At 32.8% G+C, this 19,302-nt stretch overlaps 1 protein-coding gene and 2 long non-coding RNA genes across 7 annotated transcripts in view; all 3 read right to left on the bottom strand.

Annotated features, from left to right (window-relative positions):
- Positions 1 to 19,302, bottom strand: part of LOC129943476 (YTH domain-containing family protein) — a 150,007-nt gene that overhangs the window by 48,723 nt on the left and 81,982 nt on the right. The window lies entirely within an intron of this gene.
- Positions 11,021 to 12,543, bottom strand: LOC129943478 (uncharacterized). The gene is made up of 2 exons (XR_008781256.1): positions 12,022 to 12,543; positions 11,021 to 11,269 (listed from the first exon to the last, which is right to left on the bottom strand). It is a non-coding gene; the product is annotated as an uncharacterized LOC129943478 (long non-coding RNA).
- On the bottom strand, positions 16,580 to 18,012 carry LOC129943477 (uncharacterized). The gene is made up of 3 exons (XR_008781255.1): positions 17,195 to 18,012; positions 16,811 to 17,126; positions 16,580 to 16,742 (listed from the first exon to the last, which is right to left on the bottom strand). It is a non-coding gene; the product is annotated as an uncharacterized LOC129943477 (long non-coding RNA).

Here is a 19,302-nt window from a genome sequence, read left to right on the forward strand (position 1 = left end):
GATTTAAAAAAAAAATACAGACTCTTTATCTTAAAATTTACAATCACTAAACAACTGCATACCAAACATATTTTTAGATCAAAATTGAAAAAAATTATATAAACAAAATTAATTTAAAAATAAAACTGCTTTAACGATTTCCAAAAAAAAATTGAAAAAACAAGGGTTTTTTGATTTATAAAATGGCATTCAAATTTTTAAAGACAAGCTTATTCTTCAGGTAAAATTTTTAATCTTAAAATGTTTGTTTTTAAATTATTAAAACTGTGTATGATGTATGTGTATGTAATTAAATTCCTATCTTTTATCCAATTTAATTAATTTGGTGCATATTTATGTATTTTTATAACATTAACTATTGTAAATACCAACGATGGCCGTCCGTGTAGCGCCACTGTATCGGATTAACGAATATGATATATTTAATCAACAATCTATTTTAAAATGTCTATCAAGAAGTATTATCTTGGGACCTTTGTTTTTATGATTTTAAAATATTAATCCTTACGAATAAAGTTGTTTCACCGATATTTTACTTACCTTCGCCTATATAAAAGAATAAATACTTAGTACAAGTTTAAGAATCGGTCCAGAAAGAGTATTTGTACTTTCTATTAGAATCACTTTTTCAACGTTTGTATAGACATTATACCGGTATAGGCGTTATGTACAACCTCTACAACTATTGCTTACGTGTCATTTCCTAACTTAAATCCAAAACGCATAAGAGCCTGACTGTAAACAACACATGAATAGCAATTTCTTGCACTTGTTCGTATGATTGTTTCTTTTAAAATTTTACGAAAAAAAACTGAACGTAATAACTCCATGTTTGCGCTGAATACTTGCAGGAAAGAAATAATGTGATTGGATTGTAGTAAGTACCTTCTACTTACTAATAACATTCCTTCAATATTATCATAAACATGGCTGAGCACGCCAATGAACTTTTCTTTATTCGTTTTAGACACCTTTCTAACTACACAACCAATATGCGATCGCTTTACAATTTAAACATACATGTTCTTTCTCATTCTTATCTTCAGATAATTTATTTTCCATCCTGGTTCTTCAAATATGAAATTAATAAAAAACATTTCAAAGGAAAGAGCTTTGAAAGAACTAGTAGAATACACAAACAATTGTTTTCGTTAAGTATGCTTACAAGTATTTTTCAATTCCGGGATTTTTTGTTAAGTCAAATGGCATTTATATCTTTGAAGACAAACTAATTTCACAGGTATATTTTAAAATCTTATATAGGTACTTTAAACTTGCTCTTTGCATACAGGACCAAGTTCCCAGCCGTGCATTTTATTTCTTTAATATTTTGCAGTGCGAAACAAATGTGTTAAAATTTAAAAAATTGAGAATTTATGCATATGTACAGTAGCGAGCAAAAAAAATGCAAACGGTCACACCAAAATCAATTATTATTGCTTTATCTTTTGTAACGGTAAAATTTTGTTTTTCCGTTTCGGATATGTGTATCCATTGGTCTCCCTCTAGTATTTGCAAATTTACATTTAATTAGAAAAACATAATTTTACTGAGAGCAAAAAAAACGTAGGGGTACACACAGTTAGGCGACGATTAGTATAGTCAAAACTGTATACAAGACGACCAGCTAGAAAACCATACATCAGTTCCATCAATAGGAAGAAACAGCTAGATTTTGCAAAGCGCCATATGCATTGGACAAGTGAGCAATGGACAAGAGTTTTATGGAGTGATGAGAGCAAGTTCAACTTGCATAAGGTATGTGCGAAGGCCCCCGGGACAAAGGTACAGCCCTAGATATCAAATTCCGACAGTTAAACATGGGGGAGAGTCAGTAATGGTGTGGGGTAAGCAATTTAAAATATTCATGATATCAAATTTGTAGTTGGGCTTTTTCAAAGGCTCATTTTCTCGTCCCAAATGTATAAGGGCATTTTGGAAGACCATATGCTTCCACATTTGCGGTCGAATATGCCTGAAAACAACTTATTTTAACACGACAACGACCCAAAACACACCAGCCGGTTGGTAAGAAACTTCTTAGAAGAGGGTTCATGTTTTGAACTGGCCAGCACTATTTCCCGACCTCAATCCCTTAGGAAATTTATGGGATCATGTAGATAGGGAGATAAGAAAGCGAAATCATTCAAATTGTACCGAGTTGATGGAACAAATAAGGACTGAATGGGAACAAATACCTGCGAGCTATTTGGTGTCGTTGATTGACTCAATGCCTAATAGGTTACGCGCCGTTATTGTCAATAAAGGGTTCGCAACAGAATATTAAAATATTTAAGTACAACATTTCTTCAAAGAAGATGAATAAATCCGTTATATTTAAAATTTTCCACGAATTTGCTTTTTTTTTGCTTGGCTTAGAATCCAAGTTTAGGAACATTTTTTACAATAACTGTTTTCTTAGTTATTGACTTAGTTCTTGCTAAAGACTCGGTACTGTACGTATTTGCAAACATATTTTCCTATATATATGCTTTTGAAAGCAGATAGTTACAAGATTTAAATAGGTCCATGAATAATTACAATATTATGTTTTGGTTGGCAGGTTGTTGCGTAGATAAAAATATAAGGCAGTTTCTACTTAAAAATTAAAAAAAATAATTTTAGAACCTACAATCCTCCTCAGCCTCATTTTGGTTGTTTCGAAAAACGGACAAATGGCTAAACAAAGTATAATAGCTTTTTGCGTTACAAGAAAAAAGAGCATTTAAGTAAAAAAAATTCAAAATTATTGTCTTGACTTAACTTGATTTAACGAAAAAAATGATACGTAAATTCAAAATTAAGATTTATTCCAAAATTGAAATAAAATTTGTATTCATTTAAATTTTTTCTTTATCTTAAACTATTGATTTTCACGAGCTTTTCTATGTTCGCTTGAACTAAAATGACACTTTTATGTATACATAAATATGTAGATTGAAATGAAATTTTATTGTTAACACAGCATTTAAAAAAAAAAAAAATTGTATGTTTGTCAGGTGTAATTAATTATTTAAGTAATCACATTACAAAAAACGCTACTCTAATTTTAGGAAATTTAATTTAAGATCAACAAACCTTTTTTAACTTCATTTTTTTATCTAACTAATTCTTTGTCAATTTTAATTTTCACCTCAATTATTATGGATTTATTTGTATGATGCTAACATCACATCCACTAAAAAGAGTTTTTAAATGAGTTCCCATTAAAGCTGTTATTTGAACATGAATGTATATATTGAATATAAATTAAGAAGAGTCTGGGTTGCGACCTATACTTATAACTTCCCATTCCGGTTAATTATTCTAAAAAAAACTTAAACATTAAGAAAATATTTTGCAAATAATTAAATACTTTGATTTAAAAATCTATATTTTAAACTCTATTTTAGTCAACAAACAATTTTTACCAATTTTAGTAATATTTGCATACTATTTTTTGTAGATTTTAATTTTGTTTAAACAGCCTGACTGTTGGAATTTTATATACATTACCTGAATATCGAAACAAAATATTTTCTGTGAGTTAAAATTAGTTTGAAGTCAATGTTTTTAATTTTTGAAAAGATAGTTGAGTTGAAAGTAAATTTTTACCAAGTTTAAGTATTGTTTTTTTTCATGTTATTTATTTTTGAAACAAAAAAAAAGCGAATTCGATTTTTCTCATTATTTTACCAGATGTCAAAAAGGTTTTTTCCGTTGCATACAATTATTTTGAACATTTTTTTTTTCGTAAAATATTCGAGAGGAAGAATTACAATAACTTCCTATGGGAAGTTAATAACATTTGAATGTTCTCAAGAAATTACTGAAGTTAATGTACCTTGTATAAGTCCTTCTTTTGAATTATTTATCACTAAAACTAAACTAAACAAAAAATGTTCCCACTACTATAAGGATGTGTCTGTCTCATTTGAAAATGATTCGAAAAAAGTAGGTACACCCTTAATTTTTCTAATTGGCAATAAGAAAAAGTTTATATTCTAATTCTTTTTTTGTATTGTTGTGTTTTTTTTTTTAATTTTCTTCATTCCCAATCAACCAGTCAAAAAAACAAATTATGCAAAATATATGTAAATAATAAATTATAACAAAAATGTCTTTTCATTGCCTTCCTCGAACTTTCCTATCTTCTGTTTTTTTTAATAATCTGGAAATTTTTTACATTGAAATTCTCGCTCATTCTTACCCCCACCCAGGGCCGGCCCCTTGCAATCTTGCGCCCTGTGCAAGATTAGTAGAAAGCGCCCCTTTTTTATATTTTCACATATCAACTAATACACATGCATAAGCCTTCCCCACAATGCACTGGAGGTAGACTTTCAGTGTTTTTTTGTTATAGAGGTATCCCAAGTAATCCTTAACCATAAACTAAAACGCAGCGATGAAATGAGCAGAGGGGAAACGGTTTAAACTTGGAAACTTACTTTTCTAACCTTACATTTTGCAAATTCAGATATGAGATCATCAAAGTCTAAAGAATTTATTTATTTCTTTTCAATGGACTTTAGAGATAAGCCTATCACTCTGTCTTTTATCATGGTTGTCCTAAGATAAATTTTAATAATTTTAAGTTTACGTTCTCCTGAAGCTACCGTAACAAATGTGCAAATATTTACTAGTTTTATTTATATTTTCTAAGATTTTTTCAGGCAGCAAATAAATTTAAAATCAAAAATTTCATTTCCTAACGATTCTACAATGTTTTTTGCATCTTGATTTCTTATTTCTATAAGGGCTTCATTTGTTTCTTCTAAATTTGTTTTAAAGGCCTCAATGCTTCTAACTTGCTCTCCCATCTAGTCTCAGAAAAGGGTTTCAAAGTAAGACTTGGAATTTTTTTTATAAAAAGTTATACTAACATTGAATTGTATCGAAAAATGTGACTGCATATAATGAGCACCCAGAAGCATCATTAACTAATAAATTTAAGAAATGCGAGCAACATGGAACGAAAAAAGTCCTTGGTTCCAGGGTTCGAATTCGATTTTGAACACCCGCTTCTTTTGATTTCATATTCGAACCATTATCATAACTTTGGCTTCAACAACAACTTGTTAAAATTCCATGTAATTCAAGCTTGTCTAAAATCAACTGAGTGACATTCCGGTCTTGTCTTGTCACAAAATACTTCACTTCTATTAAAAATTGATAGCTTTATATTTAATCTTTAGTAACCTACAAAGGGAAAAACAATTAAAACAATCTGCATTCAGTCATTAACTTTAAAAAAAAACTGCCTGCGCAAGAACGATTCGGCTCCACATGAAGAATCATCCCTCTTTAATTTTTACACTCTATGCTTCGTTTCCATTCTATTAAATATTTCATCACCTGTAAGCAGGTACTTAACTCTTACACAGATAGAGTGAGCTAACCATATTATATCTGTACTCAGTAGTCAGTGTGCACGTTCTACTCCATACGATTCAATATAAATAAGTATTTTGCTTTGTCACACTCTCTGTGTTAACTTTGGGACTCAGTGTGCAGGAAATAAATCTTGCACATGTGAGGTGGCATGGAACTTTTTTGTATATTTTAATTTTTTCTCTTGTACGAACAGAGTGAAATATTTGGAAATTAGGTAGGTGGGATTTTTAGTTCTGCGATATCTTGAGTTAAATTTTCATTGAATGCAACAATGAAAGTGATGTTAGTTAGTACGGAAGAAAAAACTAAGGACAGTTGTGATGAATGTTTTTTGTATTTATTTATATTTTAAGAACGTTTGTGTTTAAAAAAATGGCAAATAGTAGTAGTACATATTTGTTTGCTCAAGATCAGATTACATTTTCTTGCTTTGTCCGGATCTGCCCCACACCAATACATTCCACTCGCAAAACATGTGGAACGAATTGTTTAGGAAGTCGTAACAAGAAGTCAAGTCGACCGTTCCTCTTCATGATAGTACTATTCAAATTAATATACGAGTACATACAAAGTTTATACATGTTCTTTATTTTATATTCCATAATTGTATACTCTTTTTTTTTCAGTGTAAATGTCTTGAAAATATTCGGTAGACGGCTCTAATGTCATGCTTGTAAGTTTTTTTTCTATTGTAAATTATTATGTATCGTTTTTAATGAATAAAGATTTATCTATCTAAAAACAAAAATCGATTATTGCTAAGACCAATGAAAGGATATATGACCAGCACCTAACCAGACCTTCTTCGTCAACCTCGAGGTTACTCTACAAGAACCATAACCATCAAATTCTAACTGAGAATAGCTATTTCAACAATAAGTACTCGTCTGAGGCTATAAGTACCATTTTCAGAGCAAGAGTAGAAATACTTAATCTGAATTACATCCCTCATAGAACTGATCTTTAGCAGACTTGTGATTTATGCAACAGAAGAGAAAGTGATGATGTTTACCACTTCATTGCTATTTGCCCTTTATTTAAAAAATTCGGCGCTTGTATTTTCAAGAAAGTTTGATATCACTCAATAGCTTGTATGAAATATTAAATGGTGGCCGTGGTTCGTCTAATCTATACAAATTTTGCAAACACGCTTTAGATTATCGGAATAGTTTTTGATAATTGTGTTCTCTTATGTGGCAAATCATTACAATTGCAAAAAATTCGAAATAATTTAAAATTATTACTTTTTAATTATGTGGCAAATCAATAAAATGGCAAAAACTTAAGGGTTATCGCTCTTCCATTATTTCATTATCTATATATTTATCTTATACTTATATTTGTTGCTCTAAATCAATTAAAATATTCACTTCTTATATTGTGTATCATCAAAATTATGAAAACCTAAGAACCACACAGACTAAATATTAGCTAAAATTAAAAGTTTCTGATTTAAAAAAAAATATATATGTATTTTTTTGTTGTATCAACATAACTCGTATGCAAATATGCAAATCATTTTGTAAAATTATTGTTTATTACATGATTCTTTTCTTTAATTTTTCTATCACTTATTCATGAAATGTCATATCCGGCAGATAGCCATGTCCGTATTCTTAACCCTAGAAAGATAACCATATTTCATAGACCATAAGTGATACACATGATTTATACGTCAATTCAACGTAGGTTATCTTTCTAGGGTTAAGATTATAATTGTATCTAACTACATCGAATGGAAAAAATAAAGAATTTATCTATCTATCTATCTGTAGAAAAAAATTATTCATATAGTTAACTTATTTGGTAACACTACCATAGAAATAAAAGTTCAACTTTCATATCGCTCTGTAAAATGTTTTACTGATTGCTGATTGGAACGCAAGAATTGGAAATTCCCAAACTTCAATTACACAAAATGAATCAAACCCTGCGATTTTTAACACTAACAGAAAATCAGTTGACATCGTTTCTAATAAAAATGGAGTAGATCTGCTTCAGTAGCTTCAAATGTACGTAAGGAGATAAGAAAGGCCATACACTTTCATCGGAGGTCAAGGAAAATCTGTTATCGACATTTGTACTGTTAACTATGACTGGATCGAACGAATCAATAAATTTGTGAATCTTCACCAAAAGAAATAAATCTTCACCTACTACCTCGTCTTTCTTGGAAAAAGGAACAAAAAGGTTCCTATCAGCGTAATTTGGACGATTTCTTTTAAAAAAACGAGTTGATTACAGAACCCACAGAAACACTTTCAAATCAGCTCACAAAATATATTCGAAGTTCAGCATTAAACAAAACTTTAAGTCAGAGCACTTCTTATAAACAAAAGTGGTTCGATAAGGACTGTTGGAAAGCACGCACAATATCTTTTGCTCTACTGCGAGCCATGCGAACTTCTAACAATCATCGACTAAAAATGTGTTACATCAAAGTTAACACATATTACAAAAACCTTTGTCTTCAAAAGAAAATTGAATTTGAAAATCTGCAAGCAATAGCATTGGGTCAAACAAGAAACTCAAAGGATTTCTGAAAAAATATCTATTGAGGAAATACAAGCTGTGATCCCAAATGAGAAGAATGGAAAAGCTCCAGGTGAAGACTGGATTCCATATGAGTTTTTTAAAAATTCTTTAACAATCCCCAAACTGAAATCCCCTCTTCTTTTAAAAAGTCTGTAATATTTCCTATTCACAAAAGAGGACCTTTTGGCGTTGTGAAACATTACAGAGGAATTTCTTTTATGAATGTAATAGCGAAAATATTCTGTGGCGTTCTTGTAGAGAGACTTAAAAAGTGGGTCGAACGGAAAAATACTATTATACCATTGATCAGATATTTACTCTGTCATCCATTGTCAAAGCGTTTCATACCAGGAACAAAAAAGTTTACTAATTTTTTGTTGACTTTAAAGCTGCCTTCGACCTGGTTAACAGAAATGCGTTCTTTTATAAGCTCTCACAACTTGGCATATCTTCCAACTTCATTACAGTGATAAAAGAAATGTTCACTAACACAAATGCAGCAATTTGGGATGGCTCATCCTAGTCAGAATGGTTCGAGACAAATACTGGCGTAAAACAAGGTTGTCTCCTCAGTGCATTGTTGTTTTCTCTGTTTATAAACGACGTAGTAGATGATATTCCCGGAGGAGTAAGAATTGCAAATTCTACCATTAATGTGTTGTTATATGCAGATGACCTTGTCATACCCTCCGAATCACCAGAACATATGCAATTCAAGTTTAACCGCTTATCGTGTTACTGCAAAAGATTAACAATTAATACAGAGAAGTCAAAAATGATGGTCTTTGCACGATATCCAAGAGTTCACAATGAATGGCAATGGACTTATGACGGTCATTTTCTAGAAACAGCTAAAGAGGTAAAATATTTGGGAGTTAAACTAAATCCGGCTTTAAATTTCAACAAACACCTAACCGAAAAACTCAATACCTATCAAACCTTGCTTAACCTATCATTGAAAAATGCGTTTTTCAACAAAAGAATAATTTTATCTCCAAAATATAAGATCTATTGGCAACGCTTGTGGGGAAACCTTAACCAACTTTACTGCATTATTCAGAAAAAAGATGACTCTATTCGAGATGCCTTCATCGTTAAGGCTCGGAATTCTGAAAGTAGAATCTTATACAGTCAGCTTAATTATAGGAAAAACTACTTTCACGACCCACTTAGCAATGATGAAACATCCGTGATATTCAAAGCAAGGTGTGAGCTCATTTCCTTAAATGGTAACCCTTATAATGGAAGCTTTAATCAATTCTGTACTCTTTGCAACCTAAAATCGAAAGAAGATTGCTTTCATATCATTAGTATGTGCCCAATATTCAAAGCACAAAGGCAAATATTCTTTGGAATACATCATTAACTATGCAGGAAACTATCCAACTTCTAAACGAGTGTGACTGGAAAACCCTAAGTAATTTCTTAAAAACAGTTTACAAGTATAGGATGTTATTAATATCGGAGTACGTTTGATACTTTCGTTCTTTTTTTTTTGTTGATTATTAAAAATGTAATTAAATTTTAACATGAACATTTATAAACTTGCCAACCAGGCTGACGGCTTAGCCATAGCTCTTAAATTCATAATTTGTATTCCATTGATATGTATTGATATGCAAATAAATGAATAATTTACTTACTTTACTTTAGTTATTATTTATTCTTACTTTTAAGTTTCTTATTTATTTGCAGCCTAATATTAGATTTATTTAAGATTATGCTCCATATTTTTTTTAAATTCTTACTTTTAACTATACGAGGTAGGTACTTAATTTATTTGTAGCAAAAACAAGGGTGCCTTTCTTGTACCTGGTGGTGAGCTTTTTTAAATTTAATTAAAAATTTTGGTTTTTGGTATAAGTCCTGTTAGATCTGTCTTCAATGTATTGTGTTATGTGTCTCATGGGCTCAATGTTTGACATTTAAATGCAGGAAGTATTTATGCGAAGCATACTCTGTTCAGTAGTACCCGTAGCATGATGGTTAGTGCGTTGGACTCTCATGCAAGGGGTCTTGGGTTCAATCCCTGCCTGTGCCACCTTAATTTAAAAAAAAAAAATTTGCGGGTACTGCCTCTTGCGAGGAATTGACAAATCCTTCAAGAGTAATTCTTGTCATGAAAAAGTGCTTTCTCAAACTAGCCGTTCGGATTCGGCCTAAAATTATAGGTCCCTTCCATTCCTGACAACAGTACTTGCACACAGGAATGGTTGAGAGTTGTAAGTCACTAGGCCCTGGTTCACAACGGACCGTTGCGCCACCCCATTTGATTTTGATACTCTGTTTCACCCAATGATTGGTTGTTCTAAACTTTGTGTTGTAATGGTGTCAGAATCGTGGTTACATGAGGGAATTTCTTCTCAACTTGTTAGTTTTCCTAGTTTGAAACTGTTTACGAATGATCGACCTAAACAGTGAAAACAGTGCACGACTCGATTATTTCGTTGTTGTTTTGATAACCTTGGTCTTTCAGTCATCAATAATGTTTGGCCAACTTGTTTTCAATCTCAAAATAATCTATAGTTTATTGATATGTTCTTAACATCCTCAAATATTAAAGTTATATGCTTTGAACAAGTAAGGAATACGCCTGACTTTATTCATGACTTTTTATTTTTTATTTTAAATTTGATGTTAAACACTCAAGAAGACCCCAAACCTTTAGTTATCGGTCATATAGATCAGTAAACTTGACTGATATACAAGATAATGTTCATAATATTGAGAACTGGAATAATATACTTTATAAACCTGATGTTTTTTTTTTTTTTAATAATAATTAACTGAATATATACCACTAGTACAAAAAAGAATTAAAAGTAAATATTGTCCTTGGTATATATACGAAATTGAAATGCTTATTCTTGAAAGGGATCAGTTTTTTAGGAGAAATAATTCCTAAGGTATAATAAGAAACAATATATCTTTTCTCCCAACCGAGTTACAAGACTTATACGGTGACGTGAAATAACGCCAAATGAAATAGAGTCAAATTTTCAATTTGGGTTTATTTCGCTTTAGAAAACGAAATAATTTTGACATTGTTTCGATTTAAAATTTTGCAGAATAAGGAAAAACCATAAAGTAAAATTATCTTTTGTTTTCTCTCTATGCTAAATTAAATCTTTATTCAAACAAAAATAAAAACAAACAAACACATTTGTACAAAATTTCACTGTGGGTTAAAAAAACCCAACAAAATTTACATTTGTAAATTAACATTTTAAGTTAACATAATCATATGAAGTTAACATAAGTCAAACAAAACAATAAGTCAAAAATTCATTACCAAATATAGAAAATATAGTACAAGTTTTTCTTTTAACAGTATACAGTCGTCGAATTTTGCACAATTTGCCTGAAAATGGACACAAAATCGGATTATTGTTTTTTGTAAATTTTTCTGCAATATTTGTATAGCAATTTAAGCAAAGCCTAAAATGATTACAAGGTTGTAATAATATAGAACGCAGATTATCCATGCAAACCACACACACAACTTTGGTTTCAATAGTATTTTCTTTGAGCAAGACATCTCAATTTGGATCATCACTGTCCATCGTATGTTCATCCTGATCATTGAAACTATCCAATAGAAGTATTTTATTATTTTTATTAGAAACTTGCTTCAAAAAATCATCAATTGAAATTTTTCGTTGGCTTAGCTTAGTGGTAACACTCTCAATAAGGTCACTTCGGTCTTGAAATCTTTTTTTTTTGACTGAAAGACGTCTTCGAAAAAATACACCGATTTGGCTATTTTCCGAATTTTTTTCTATGTTTTAAGCAAAAGTAGCTATTCTAGACAATTACCGAATTTTGTGATTCACAAAATTGACCACTTAGAAATGGCTTACATTTTTTTCCAGTCTCCATATCTGATCGTCAACATGGATTTCCTTTTAGTTTATATACATATGTATATCCATTTATTACTTTCTCCATACAATTTTTTCCTTATGTTAAATCGAAATCTTAATTTATGTTTATCCTTCCGGACCGATTTTAAACTCTGAACTACCATGCAACTCCAATCAAACAATTCAAAGTCAAAAGTTATTTAAAGAAAAATTCTTTATGCGAAAGAAAGACAAAAACATAGCTAATTACCTTTTCAATCCATTGTTTTTAAAATATGTGAAGAACTCCTTAAAAGCATTTATTTCATTTCGTGCAAGTGCTTGGTTGTCAATTTCTGATTTTATCAAATTAAATCCAGTGAGAATATTTGATAGTTGATGACGTTAATATTTTTTGAAATATTATTTGTACATTAAATGAAAAAAAAATTTGAATTTTGCAATATTTTGTTCTCAACGCCTGGGTGTAATGAAACCAGCAGGTGTTAAATGAAGACAAAGGAAAAACATTCCTTAACCCGTTTCGCATAGCAGTTTCAAAATCTGTCGTGAACTCATGAGGTTGAAATTTGAAAAAAATTGATTCAATAAATTGAAACAAATGAGTATAGATAGCTTCCGATTTGCTACTCATCAAAACGTAAATGAAAGGGAAAGTCTACTATTATTTTGAGAAAATAATAAAAAGAAAATAAAAAAAACAGCAAAAAAAATTAATAATATTTACTTACATGATCGTTGTATGCAAAATGAACAATAAGTAGCTGCTTATAGCCACACTCTGGCACGCTGTAAAATGTTCCATCGAAAAGATAGCATACTAGTTTGATAACATTTTCTTCCTTAAAAATTTCAATTATGTCCTTGCTGTTTTTTTGACATTTCGGAAAGGCACTATTTCGTATTCTAATCAGTTGTCTTTTGCATTTTTCTAAATTGCAATTGTAATGCACTTTCCTTGTCCATAGCACATTCTTCATTAAAAACTTCCGGCACACCACTCCTTCTTGAATAAGAATCTGCACATTTAATTTTAATTCTACTCGCCAAACTTAGTTTCGCTCTTAAATCCTCTTGGTTAGAGTGCAAATGAGGAGTGCCTTTGGGAATGCGACAAAATTTCATACCCTCAAAATCAATGACAAGGCTTGCACTGCACGTTTTCTCGTAGCAAACGTATCTTTTAACACTGCCAGAATTTGATTTGAATCTGCACAAAAGGGTCATTTTCGGAACATAAATTAATTTACTGTCTTTTTCTAGCCCTTCACACATTTCATATTCAAAAACTAAATTTTTTCCATCATTCATTTTATTATTATTTATTTATTACACATAATTAATTCATCAATTTATAATTGCGAGATCCCAAAGCAATGGAAAAGTGCAAGAGTCCTACCTACAAACGAACCATCTGACTCTAGGTCAGTAAGTTTACTTCCATTTTGCAGCAAAGTTGCAGACAAAATTTTGGCAATCTGCTATTTTGAAGGTGAAAACCAATTTTCGTGAATTTTTGCATCGTGGACAAATTGGTATAATGGATCTTTTTGACTTTTCAAATTCGTTTGATAGCATAGAACACTATATCCTTTTGTCGAAGTTAACCAATTAATTCAATTTTCAGGGACAACCATTCAAGTCTTCTAGAGATATTTATTAAATAGAATTAAATCAATAAAAACTGACATCGGAACATCCAGTCCCAATAATATGAACGGCGGAGTTCTTATAGAGGTTCAGTTCTTAGACCTCTATTGTTCTCTATGCTCATCAATGGCTTACCTAACGAACGAATCTCTGTATTTGACAGTACGGCCGAAGTTGGGCTCGAGGGTATACTGATGAGCATACCTAAAAGCGCGAGTATTACGGTTGAACTGTTTAAGGGGAGGAATGCAACTGGCTATTTCACTAGAGCATAAGCTGTTTAAATAACGGTAAAAAAGGGTCAGACAAGAGACCTTACGACGATGTTCAAGCGAAGTAAATGAACTTATGATGATATTATCATCTTTTAATTTAAATGCTCTACGTTCAATACTATCCAAGAGGCTTAAGTAAGTTGCAAGAGCACCAGCCCAGAGATGGGAGTTATACTCAAGCTTTGGACGTATGTAAGTCTTATAGATAACAGCCAGATCAGAAGGGGTGAAATATTTCTTGCATCGCCTAAGGAAACCCAAACACCTTGTGGCATTTTTGGCAACATCGCGTATGTGATCATTCCACAATAGGTGGTTTCGAGGTGTTCAGTCTCATTGATGCAAGTGCCATCCATGGATAATGGCAATGGGGGTATATCTCGCTTTAACGATACAAGACAGCATTGGGTTTTCGAAGCATTAAATTCCAAGCGGTTTTTTAATCCTCACTGAACAATGCTGTTAGATCGGAATTTAATGAGCTTATCATATTTTGTCGTTGCAGTTCCACATCCGAAGAAGAGGGACGTGAGTCTGAGAACGAATATGAAAAGTTAAACTATCGTCAGCGAAACAATGTATTGGATTATATGTTGCAGACAGAAGATCATTAATAAAAATGAGAAAGAGTGTTGGAGATAAAACAGAGGCCTGGGGCACAATAAGCTGGACAAATGCAGTTTTCCATCCGCTCGGAACGAGACCTGAGGAGTAGGACAGATGAAAAAGCTTACACATTTTCAGAACAATAGCGGGGATACCATCCGGACCAGCGGATTTATGTGTGTTTAGATCTCTTAGGACTCTTGCCACAATACGAGTGCGAAAAAAGATTGGTCCCATAGAATCACTTACTCGCTCAAGTACAGGCGGAGTCATAACACTCTCTGGCAGAGTAGAATTGCCGGCGAACTGCCTAGCAAAGAGATTAGCTTTCTTTAAAGAGCTATCAAAAGTAGTGTCATTGACAACGAGCGTAGGAAGCGAAGAAGAGGAAGAATTCCTCATGTTTCTTACAAATGACCGAAAATTTGTACTGCCTTTGGGACATTGCAGTATTTTTCGCCGTAACTTTTGGTCATGTAAAAATTTAGTCCGTCGAATATGGGCGTTGCAGGCCTTCCGGGCTTGTTTTAACTTTTTCCGGCTTTCCTCAGTACGGTTGGCTTTATATCAACGGAAACTAACCTCTTTGGCCCTAATAACCTCTTTACAGCTCGCATCAAACCAAGCGTTTTCCTTGGGTCTGATACTTTTAACCCTGTTTGATATAAAAGTTCTCATTCCCAGGAGAATTAAACTTGTGATCATATCAGCGCTGGCGTCAACGTCACTATCGAGGAAGCATAGTGACCAGTTAAAGATCCTGAAGTAATTATTGAGACCGTCCCAGTTGGCTTTTTCGTATTGCCAAACGGTTCTCTTAGAACCTCTTTCTTTAACTGAACAGTTTTGACACTAGAAATTTTCTGATATAACACAATGGTCAGATGTGCCTAGAGGAGATAGAACACTAACAGTGTACTTATCAGCGTCAGAGGTAAGAAACAAGTCAAGAGTGTTTTCTGCTCGACCTTCAACGTCCGATATTCGGGTGGGCTCGGTGAAAAGTTGAGTTAGGTGGTTCAACTCAGCGAAGATTTCTGCACACACTCCATTGGGTGTTGTCTGGCCTGAATGTTGAAGCCATGAAGAATTGTGTACATTGAAATCGCCCGTAAAAACGATCTCAGAGGATAGGACGAAACAATTCTTTGGATGGAATCAGACAAAGCATCAAATTTACTAGAAATTGATACTCTGTCTAAATTTGGGCATCGATAAAGGAAGCAGAAGTGAATGATTTGCTTTTTTACGGAGAATATAAAATACATATAATTAAAAAAGGAATTGGTGCAAAGAGCATATTGTGGTTAGAGCTGATAAGCAACATCATTCCTAATGTATATGGCGAGGCCATGGTGGAAAAAGAATAAAGGCACCAAGCTATACCCATGAATAAAAAATTCAGCAGGATCGGGATCCTCACCTACTTGGGTTTCACTTAGTGCCAAAACAGCTGGCCTGTATGAAACAGTATGGTGGTATGCCAACACAAAATTTGCCTTTAGCCCACGATTATTACAATAATCTACTCTGAATTGTCCAATAATTGCAAAATAAAAAAAAATGTCTAAAACCAATACAGATAGAGATGAGAAATAAGATTCACTGAATTAAAACACAGAATAATAACAATAGTCTCCACTGCTAGTGTTATGCCTTAGCAGTGACGAGAAGCGATCCGACCCTGTGATGCAAAACAGTAAATTCAATTCAAATAATCTGTTGAAACACAGATTGGTATATGCACCAATTCCAATTGTAATTGATACATAAACTAAGCTGTGTAACTGTGGAAGAAGGAGAAAGTAAGGATGGGATGGTACTCACTGTGGAGTGCTGTACCGAGTGGCTTATCATTTTTTTTGTTATTGGTGTGTTTTTGTTGTTTTTTGTTGAAATCATTGACACCGCAATAAATAACACAGCGTTGTTTGTAGTAGTTGAACCTCATAGTGTTCTATGAGCAATTACCCATTTTAATGTACGTTTATGTCAGGACTACTTTTTTGGAAGTCGGAATTAAACACTTCTCCATTTTATCATTTTGCGGTTTTTTCTCCTACATTGAGCTGACAGCTAACCAGATCGAGACTGAATCTATACTTCGTATCTGAACTCAAAAACACTAGTTGAAGTACCACTCGAATCTTCAAATATTAGAGTTTAACTCAAGGAACTGCTTTCACCTAGCTTAAGATGCTTTACAATTTACAACTGAGATGAAAATTGAATGCACAAAAAAATATCTGAATTGCTTTCGTTTTTTCTTACCTGACTATTTAACCGCTTTTATTGCGGGTCTGATCTGAGAGTTAAATGTATGTATAAATATGTATGCAACTGACAGTAGTAACAAAGACGTCCGACAAAACACAACAACCTGACCATAAAGATGAAATAAGGAGAGAAAAGAAAGCTTACAAGTGTTATAGCTGTTTTCCTGAAAAAGGTCATAAAAAGTACCTGTTTTTTTTGTGTCACACGAATAGGGACAAGATCTAAATTTACCTGTTAGAGCCTTTAAAGTAGAGGCCTGGTAATAAGTTCACGTTTTTAATATTAATCCAGGTTTTTGTTGTCTGTGCGGTATGTATTGGTGTATTATCTTGCTGGTAAGCCCATCGTTCTCCATCAAAATATTCAAAAACTACGAAAAAGCTCGTTCCAGAACCAAATTGTAAGTAATTGCCGTCATTTTAGAGCTTTGAAAATCCAGCTCAATAGTCCCGTAATAGGTAATTGCTCCATATATCATTACACCGCCTCCTTTTCTGTGCCATTTTTCAAGATAGATTTCTTCCGTCCAAGTTAAATTTGTTTTCATCTGAAAAGACGACGGTATGTTGAACGTTATGATTTTTTGCAAAATTAAGGCATAAGACTCATACGTACAGCATTTAAAAGTGTTTTTATGTTCATTTGTTGGTTTCGTATATGGTCGGGCTTCTGTATCATCCGAGCAACAGTAGATCTACTAGCATTTATTGCAGCTTATGTCTTGATTTTAGTAATAGAAAGCCTTGAAGTTGAAACAGTTTTCAGTATCCTTATATGATGTGGCTTTGTTGACTCTTACTTTGGGTTTTTTTCCCATACCTTTTCCTTGAGGTAGTTGCATACAATATTTGAACTTCTCATAATATTGCTGGCTTTAAAACAGATGGTTTTCACATGAACTTGGTGAGCTCAAATTAGGGTTATTTCCTTCTTAGTTAAACCCCTACCGCTACCCATGCTTTTTGATTCCATCAAATTAATACTCGTACTAAGCTCCCAAACAATCAGAATATATTTGTATTTGATTTATAAAACGCAATAGTTTAACTTAGATCTTGTTACTATTTATGTGACATTTTGGAAAAACCGCCATAAAACTTGTATTTATCAACTTAATCCAATTTTTTCTTGGTAATATAAACTTAAAATATACCTTATTCAAGGGGGTTTGAAAAGAAACGTCAAATAAAAACGAAAAAAGCTTGTATTCATGTGACACGAATTTTCGATTTCTTACGAAACCCACCTCAAAGTTCTGCTAATGGAACACAGCATTGAGGTTGTTGTGGGTTTTGATATAACCGACAACCTACTCACTTCACTTACAGGTTGTTGATGTATCGAGACCCCACCGCCGTTTCAAGTTGAAATCTATTTTTATTCTTTTAATTTGTGTTCAATCGTTTTGTTTTGATGATCTTCGTAGTAGACATCCGCTATCCTAAATTAATAAAATATTATTCGAAAAATTATCTTTCAATTTTGGTAATTTTAAAACAATTGGGCTATAAATAGTAATAGAGAAAAATTTACTCTAGTATTGCAGATTTTTATTATTATTTGTTTTCACATTTTGCATTGAAATTCAATAAATAATTTGTTTCGCTAAGAAGTCCAACAGTTATAATAATTTTCCTCTACTTATGTGTTGGCACAAGTAATGTTAAATATTCCTGCAAAAAAAAATGATGGAACTCATTCACTTGTAGTCGTGGTATTCAAAAATGTAAAGTAAGAAAAAAAATAATGCACTGAACAAAAAAATGCAACTTTTGTTGTGGTTGGGATAGAACTTTTTTTATCAGTTTTCAGGACGTTCATAGAGTCTACTATGCGGCATTTCAGGGTAATATATATCTTACGGGACACCCTGTATATTAGATTCTTATTTTGCGATTTCTTCTTAATTCGTGTTTTTTTTTTAGTTTGCTGTTTAATGTTCAAATGGTAGAGATTGGGTTCTAAGGTTCCAGTAAGGCTACTTAGTAAACTTACTACTATTTATTAAGTACCGTATAGAGCTTCTACGACATATTCGGAGCTCAGGCTTGTGAGCTAGAAAAAGAAGACATCTTTGGTCGCACAATCGAGAGATACAGCCTGCTCGATTCCACCTCCTAAAATGGATTTAGGCTGATCGATTACGCTGCGGGGTGACACATTCTGGTAGCTAGTACGCAGTTCACACACATTGATATCTGCACGGGGATAGAAAAATCTCCTGATCAATGAACGTCTTAAGGTGCCTTCATTAAGCATTGAAAATCAGTAAAAAAAACTGCCTTGGATTCGTCAGAGATACCACCTACCACGGCCACCACAGAAAATCCCATGGCAAACAAAGACATCGAACGACAACGTCTTGTACAAAACTTCACTATAATGTCAGTCTCTAGTGCCTTAGGTACTGGGGCCTTTGGGGAAACCGTTGTTGGAGCCTTTCTCGTATTCCCATTCCCTGACAGCATTTGGGTGTAGGAAGACACTTGTACTAAGATAAATCCCCAACCCACTCATTCCCCAGCTTATATTCTCCCCTGATGTAAGATTCACAGCAATTGACGCAGCTCATCTTTATATTGCAGTTGGATCAGGCATGCCCAAACTTCTGGCATGTCGTCGTGTCTTTTTCATATTTGTCGAGTATGTAGTTTCTTTCAGACTCTCAATCTCACTCGTCTGAACTTTACCGTAATGAAAGGATTGTATCGATAAACTCGTGA

This window comes from Eupeodes corollae, chromosome 1, assembly GCF_945859685.1.
Source record: "Eupeodes corollae chromosome 1, idEupCoro1.1, whole genome shotgun sequence".
In the NCBI taxonomy this organism is placed as follows: domain Eukaryota; kingdom Metazoa; phylum Arthropoda; class Insecta; order Diptera; family Syrphidae; genus Eupeodes; species Eupeodes corollae.